This window comes from Lytechinus pictus, chromosome 8 (assembly GCF_037042905.1).
Source record: "Lytechinus pictus isolate F3 Inbred chromosome 8, Lp3.0, whole genome shotgun sequence".
In the NCBI taxonomy this organism is placed as follows: Eukaryota; Metazoa; Echinodermata; class Echinoidea; order Temnopleuroida; family Toxopneustidae; genus Lytechinus; species Lytechinus pictus.
Genome location: NC_087252.1, coordinates 12,625,817 through 12,632,811, shown reverse-complemented (window position 1 = coordinate 12,632,811; position 6,995 = coordinate 12,625,817). Strand labels below are relative to the sequence as shown.

General features: G+C 35.3%; 1 long non-coding RNA gene across 1 annotated transcript; it reads left to right on the top strand.

Moving 5' to 3' along the window:
• Positions 1 to 278: 278 nt before the first annotated feature.
• On the top strand, positions 279 to 3,053 carry LOC135154959 (uncharacterized). Its single transcript, XR_010294341.1, has 3 exons — positions 279 to 373; positions 1,027 to 1,106; positions 2,923 to 3,053. It is a non-coding gene; the product is annotated as an uncharacterized LOC135154959 (long non-coding RNA).
• Positions 3,054 to 6,995: the final 3,942 nt, after the last annotated feature.

Genomic DNA, 6,995 nt, shown 5'->3' with positions numbered 1-6,995 from the left:
TGATCTCTGCGACATCAATTTCAGAAGTATTCCCAACTCCCACGACCAAGTGAACTTACTCCACATTTTAATATGAACATGTGCTGTTTATCATTTATAGTTGAATCATTGATTCACAATCCCATGTATTTTCCTTCATGTGCAAATAGAATGTTATAACACTGTAGTAACCCTTGCCCGCCTTAGGTATAGACATGTATTGTTATTCACTATACTGATTATTCTTCTCTCCATTGTTTTTTTTTAAATCTTCTGATACATCGCATCTACCAGCAAAGAATGTGTGCCAGTACAGGAAAGGAAGGTACCTGTCACACGTGAACTCTTCAGAGGCAGTGAGGACAACAAGATCTGCAAGCAAGTGATCCTTTTTGTAAGAAAATATAAAACTGTGAAATTTACTCTATCTATTTATTTAGATGTAAATATTTTCAGCCCGGCCTATCCCTTTAACCCGCGGATAAAATTTTGCATTTCAATTTTTTTTTGCTTTGTCTTGCGTATCCAAACATGTTCTGGGAACTGTTTCTTGAAAGTTGTCAGCACTAATAAGATGTCTTTTTCCGACAGTTACCATAGTAACAGTCAGAGGCCAGTGCTTCTCAGCCAATCAAAAGCAAGGATTTCACTAAATTAGTCAGCACTGACAATTTAGTGCTAACAACTTTCATGAAATACCCATCAGATGTTTGCAGATAATGTGCAACATAGACTCCTAGATACATATATGCAAACATACATAGTCTAAGTCTTAATGATTCTAATAAACGTATAGGTAAAAGGTCGGGGCAATTTCATCTCTGCGACGTCAATTTCAGAAGTATTCCCAAGACCATGTGAACTTACTCCACAAATGATGATTTGCTGTCTATCATTCATAATTGAATCATTGAAATGTGGAACTTGGAAGAAGTTTTACTATCCCGTTTATTATCTTTATCTGCAAATATAATTTTACAACACTGAAATGTGGTATTATTCACTGTACTTATTATTCTTTTTTTTTCATTTTTTTCTAATCTTCAGATACATCGCATCTACCAGCAAAGATCAAGTGCCACTACAGGAAAGGAAGGTACCTGTCTCAGGTTTACTCTTCACAGGCAGTGAGTGCCCCAAGATCCCAAACAATAATTTAAAAGAGACTCCTTTATCATTCCTTTAAAAATTATATTCAAATTTCGTCCCCAAGCTAGCTTGTAAAAATTGGATTGACTACATATTTACTGTGCAAGTTAATAATCGTTGTTGACACATAATATAAGAATAATACACAGCTTGTTACATGTTCAATAGTTTGTAACATAATTTTTTCCATTAAATTCCTAGTTTTAATACCAGATGTTTTTTGTGACTTTTGTCATTCTTTTATGTTTTTTGGTACAGATTTCAAGAGACTGAGGGATTTTTTTATTGATTTACCACAGCAAGTTTACAGTCCAATCCTGTTATATTGGGCATGTGGAAATTAACAAGGTTTCAATACAAATTGACAAATTTTCCTCGATTCATTTCATCAGTCTTATGTGCAAGGATAATCATTTCACTTGTCCTTGTACATTGTTATAACAGGAGTTGACATTCAATGTAAATATAATTGAAGATAATTAATTGAAATAACAGCTCGAAAGAGGGGGGGGGGGGTTGGTGTTGGTACCAATATTCTAATGTGTGTGCGCGCAAGGAAAACGAAGGAGTGATGAGAAGAGTGAAAGATCATGAATGTACATATACAAATGATTCATTTTTGTTTATGCTATACATTGCAGGGTGTTTCTAACTGGTACCACTTGACAATTTGTGTTTCCAACTGGTCCTAACTGGTGTTTCCAACTTGTTCTAACTGGCACCAGTTGATAACTGGTGTTTTCATCTAGTTCTAACTGGTACCAGTTTGACAACTCATGTTTCCAACTGGTCCTAACTGGTACCAGTTGACAACTCATGTTTCTAACTGGTCCTAACAGGTACCAGTACCAGTTGACAACTGGTACCAGCTAGGTCCAGTTGCCAACTGGTATTTCTAACTGGTACCAATTTGTCAACTGGATTCCAGTTGATTCCAGTATTCAAATTTCCATATTGAATCCATTTCGCTTACTGGAATCAACTGGTACCAGTACCAGTTGGATGAACTGGTACTTAACTGTGTTTTTTACCTGTGTTGGCACATACGTTTTATTTATACAAACAGACACTTTGGTGGTCATTTCATTGGAATCTGTACGAACACATTTTGATATCGTTACCAAAACTAGCATTTACCTTTAATCTCGTACGTACACATGGCTCGTCTCAGAAAACGAAAGGTCTCAAATACCAAGGTCAATGGACTTTAGCCACGTTGGAGGTATTTCTTGAATAGCCATCATAACTCTGACAGTTTTTGGATCTAGTTCATAAAACTTGAACACAAGTGTAATCAATTATCACGAAACATCTCATGCGAGTTTCAGGTCACATGACTAAAGACAAATGTCATTTAAGGTAATTGAACTTCGGTCATTTTGGCGGTAATTATTAGATTGCTGTCATAACTTTCAAAATTTATAGAAATAATTTATAAAATGTAGATATAGGGATAATCAGATATCACTGACAAGTCTTAAGTCGCATGATCAAGGTCCAATGAAATTGATTGTCAATGAACGTAGTATTGTATCAGTATATGAATGTTTTTTTTTTTAATAATTATTTTATAGTAGTTTTCAAAGTCAGCACTGCTGCTATATTGAATCGCGTGATGCAAGTGAGACTGCCAGAGGCGCTCCACTTGTTTCAACAAGTTCATCGATGTCGTCTTGAAAGATGTCAGAATATATTCTGATTTTTTTTACCTCTTCAATCATTATCTTGGTAGAATATAGTCAAATCCTTGAAATTATTATGATTTGAGATAAAATTGCTAATTACCGTTTATAGGTTCATGCCCAGCCGACCATATACCTACGTGACAGATCTCCCGATGAAGAAGAAGTTCAGTGTCGACCAGTAGACCAAGATATCCCAAAGTCAATTGTACATGTTTGTGAGTTCAAACCGCAAATCACCAAAAGAATGGTATGTTTGATTTATACTCTTACTTTTATACGACACAATAATACGTGAGGGTTTGATGTGGAAAATGTTTTTTTTTTCGTGGATAGTTTGGAAGATATTCACGAAAAAACCTGTCATTTCAAATGCTTAACGGTTAAGTTGCAGTCTTAAAGGGATCAGTTGACACAGGCCAATGGGGGTAACGTTAACCCCCCCCCCCCTTATACATTGCTATTCGTAATTGCCTATATATAATATACAGTTGTGCTCAGAAATTTGTGAACCCCACCACAAAATGCCCATTCTCATGCTGTATGTTGATTGTAGACAACAACACCACAATGTTAGACAAGCCCAAAGAAACAAACTTTATTAAAAATGATATGTTATCACCTGACTTCACAACTACATATCTAAAACATGGCAGAACTTTAAATATGAAAATTATCTGGTGGGGTTCACTAACTTTTGAGCGCCTATAAAATGATATTACATTCCGCGTGTTGGATACTGATGAAACAAAAAGAAACAAAGAGGTGATGCATTGCAGTTCAAAGTTTATTCCCAAGTATTTGACAAATATTCGACGCAATCCCACGTCTTCATCAGCGATACAAAACTCACAGACTCGTATTCCGATAGGACGTTTAATTTTACCCTGTTCTAAAGTTAACCCTGGTTTTGCTAAACCTCCTCTTAACCTCACCTCTGGTCCAATTGCAATTTAATTATTCTGGTATTCTGATAGCCATGTTTAACTAAAACTGGGTTAAACCCGGGTTTAAATTCTTTTTTTTTTGTAAATAATAATCCTCTTTTAACCGAGACTAGTACAGCTTTGGTAAATAACTGACGCAGGGGTGACTGCAACAAAGCTTTAAAAATGTCACTAAAGTTGGGTTCTTTTTAAAAAAGTGATTTCTATGAAAACTAATTACAATTGTAGTAAAGGAAGAGCATTTATCACTCATATATGTTAACAATTGTTTATTAAGTTTATCAATATTTTTGTTGATTTCCAAAACATTTCACTCCCAAACCGAGTGAATAGCACAGTCGTTTGCGTATCAGTCTCATTTATTGCTTTTCATGTATTGTTTGTCAAAATCTAAATTAAAAAGAGAATAGATTATCCTCACCCACTTTACAATCTAGACTCGAGATCTAAAAAAATTACTTAAAGGGATGGTCCGGGCTGAAAGTATTTATAGCTTAGTAAATAGAGTAGAATTCACTGAGCAAAATGCCGAAAATTTCATACAAATATTTGGGATTCAAGTATATCACTAGCATGGCCTCAAATTAACGCAATTACAATGATTACAAATATTTCACAAATTATATGATATGCAGTTGATAAACTAGAACGACATTTTAGCACCTGATGATGTAGATGATGATTGTGGCTCAGTGGATAAGTCTCCGGACCGTAAACCACGAGGTCCGGGGTTCAAACCCCACCGCAGCACTAGCGTCCTTTGGCAAGGTGTTTATCTACATTTGCCACTCTCGACCCAGGTGTAGTAAATGGGTACCTGGTATGAAGAAATTCCTTGAATGCTCGATGCGCCCGATCAAGGTAGCCGTGCTAAAGCTGGGGTAATAGTATGTAGCGCTTAGAAACATTTGTATTAAGTGCTATATAAATGTTGCATATTTATTATTATTATTATTATTGTTTCGTTATGCACTGTTAGTTGACAGATAGTCGAGTCAATCAGTTTCTAACAGTATACAGCCTTTTTTCTGTTTTGTCTGGTCTTGTTTTGTTATGAAAACACTTTGTTTAATTTTTGACCATGTTTGTTAAAAATGTTAGTTTATCGATGTAATTTTGGTTTGATAATTTGTAAAGATTGTTTATTTTGATCAACTTGAAACTATTGCGTAAAGTTATTTTTGTCCGTAATATCATGTTGTGTACAGGCATCGTATTGTAAATTTGTTTGTATGGTTATTATGTTATCATCTTGATTTCAAATGCAAATATTTATTAAATTTCGCGGTGAAATGAATAGAACTTGAAATTTTGAACTTAAATCTCAGTGGCAGCATTTTATATAAGCTTAGCTTTAACTGGTAATATTCCATGACTAATTTCAAGAAAATGGTATAAAGTTCTACCTTTTTGCTTCTTACATTAAAGTTAATGTAATTCGACTGGTTCACCAAATTCATTTCATAAAATTCAAATTCCATGGAAACGGACAAATTTTTTTTAGTATTTGATGTTATTTCAGTAAGTTATAAATCCTTGAAACATGGGAATCGTCATAATTTAGGATCACATTGATAACCCTTGGTACAGGCTGGTGTGATTGAAAAAAGAAGAGAGGAAAATCATTGGAGATTTGGTGGTGTTCGCAGCAAAATCGCAACATCGAGAGCGTATGGAAGGCCACAACACAGACAAAGACAGGTAAGTTGGTCCTAGAATGACGGGGAGGCGGTGGGGGGGGGGGCAGTGGCGTACCTGGCATACTTCGTCAGGGGGGGGGGGGGGCAAGCGACAAGGATAATGAAGGTGGGGGGAGCTGGAAGTAGGCAAGGACGTACATATAGGCACAATTTTTTCAAAGGGGGCGGGGCTGATAATAATTGCCCAAATATCAACTTCACAGTCTTTAATTTTCGATAAATTATACATTCGGTCATAAAATTACCAAAACACAAGGATATTTGGGCACCTCGCAGTCTCGTCGCCCTGTATTTTGCAGCCTATCCCCCATACACGTTTGGATTTGTAGGTCTGGCAGTGGCACTGAAGGTGGGAAAGGTTATCCAATAAAACAGTTGGGATCTTGCTACGACACTGATATTTCCTATTGGGTGATTGCACTTTATTGTCGAAATAAATTCTTTTTTGTATGTATTGGATCGTGATCAATATATTTCCAATCAAGTGGTAATTGCAGTGTTTATATTAAAATACTTCTTTTACTCATCTTTTAAGGTTTTTAAATTATGTTCCCAATTCTGCTCATTCGGAGACCTTATAAAAGAGGTATTTGACATTGAAACCCGTTTAAAATAACAATATAAAAATAATGATTTCAAGCGCGAAGTGCGAGCTTATTTTTTTCTAAAAATTTAGACCTAAAACGATACATTTTGTACAATTAAAAATGAATAGGATGAGTATATTCCTCAGTTAATTATGCGAGTGCGAAGCGCGAGCTAAAAAAAAATGATATTCCTAACTGGACACTAAACATTCTAAGCTGTTTCACAGGATGGGTATCTAAGCAGTCGTGCGGGCGCGAAGCGCTAGCTAAAACTTTAGATATTCCGACTTAAGAACTTGATATTCTAAGCACTGTTAGTAACCATGAATAAATTGGTTTTTAAGTGAATAATTAATTGATGCGAGCGCGAAGAGCGAGCTATAAATTTGAGATATTCTCCCCTGAAAAGTGTACATTCTAAGCATTTTTTAACTATGAACACGATGGTAGTTAAAAACAATTAATTGGTGGGAACGAGAAGCGCGAGCTTAAAATTTCTAATATTTCAACCTGAAAACTTTACATTCTGAGCACTACATTTAAAGGGGAATCCAACCCAAATAAAAACTTGTTTTTATAAGGAAGAGAAAAATCAGACAAATTAATAGGTGAAAGTTTGAACGATATAGGACAAACAACAAGAAAGTTATGAATTTTTAAAAGTTGTAAATATTGGTAATCACTATACCCGTGGAGACTTCAAATTGGCCGCATATGGGATGCCATAGTGATGTAAGGCAAGGACTACTCTTCCATGTACTCCAATACATATTATGGCTAAAATTTCATTTTTCCAAAAAGTTTTATTTCAAATTATATTTTCTTTCATGAGTACATAAAACAATATACTACCTGGATTATATTTAGATTACTGCCCCAGGGGAATGGATACTTAGGAGAAAACCACAAATCCCTGATAATAAATTACATGGCCTATGGGAAAGTTGTCCT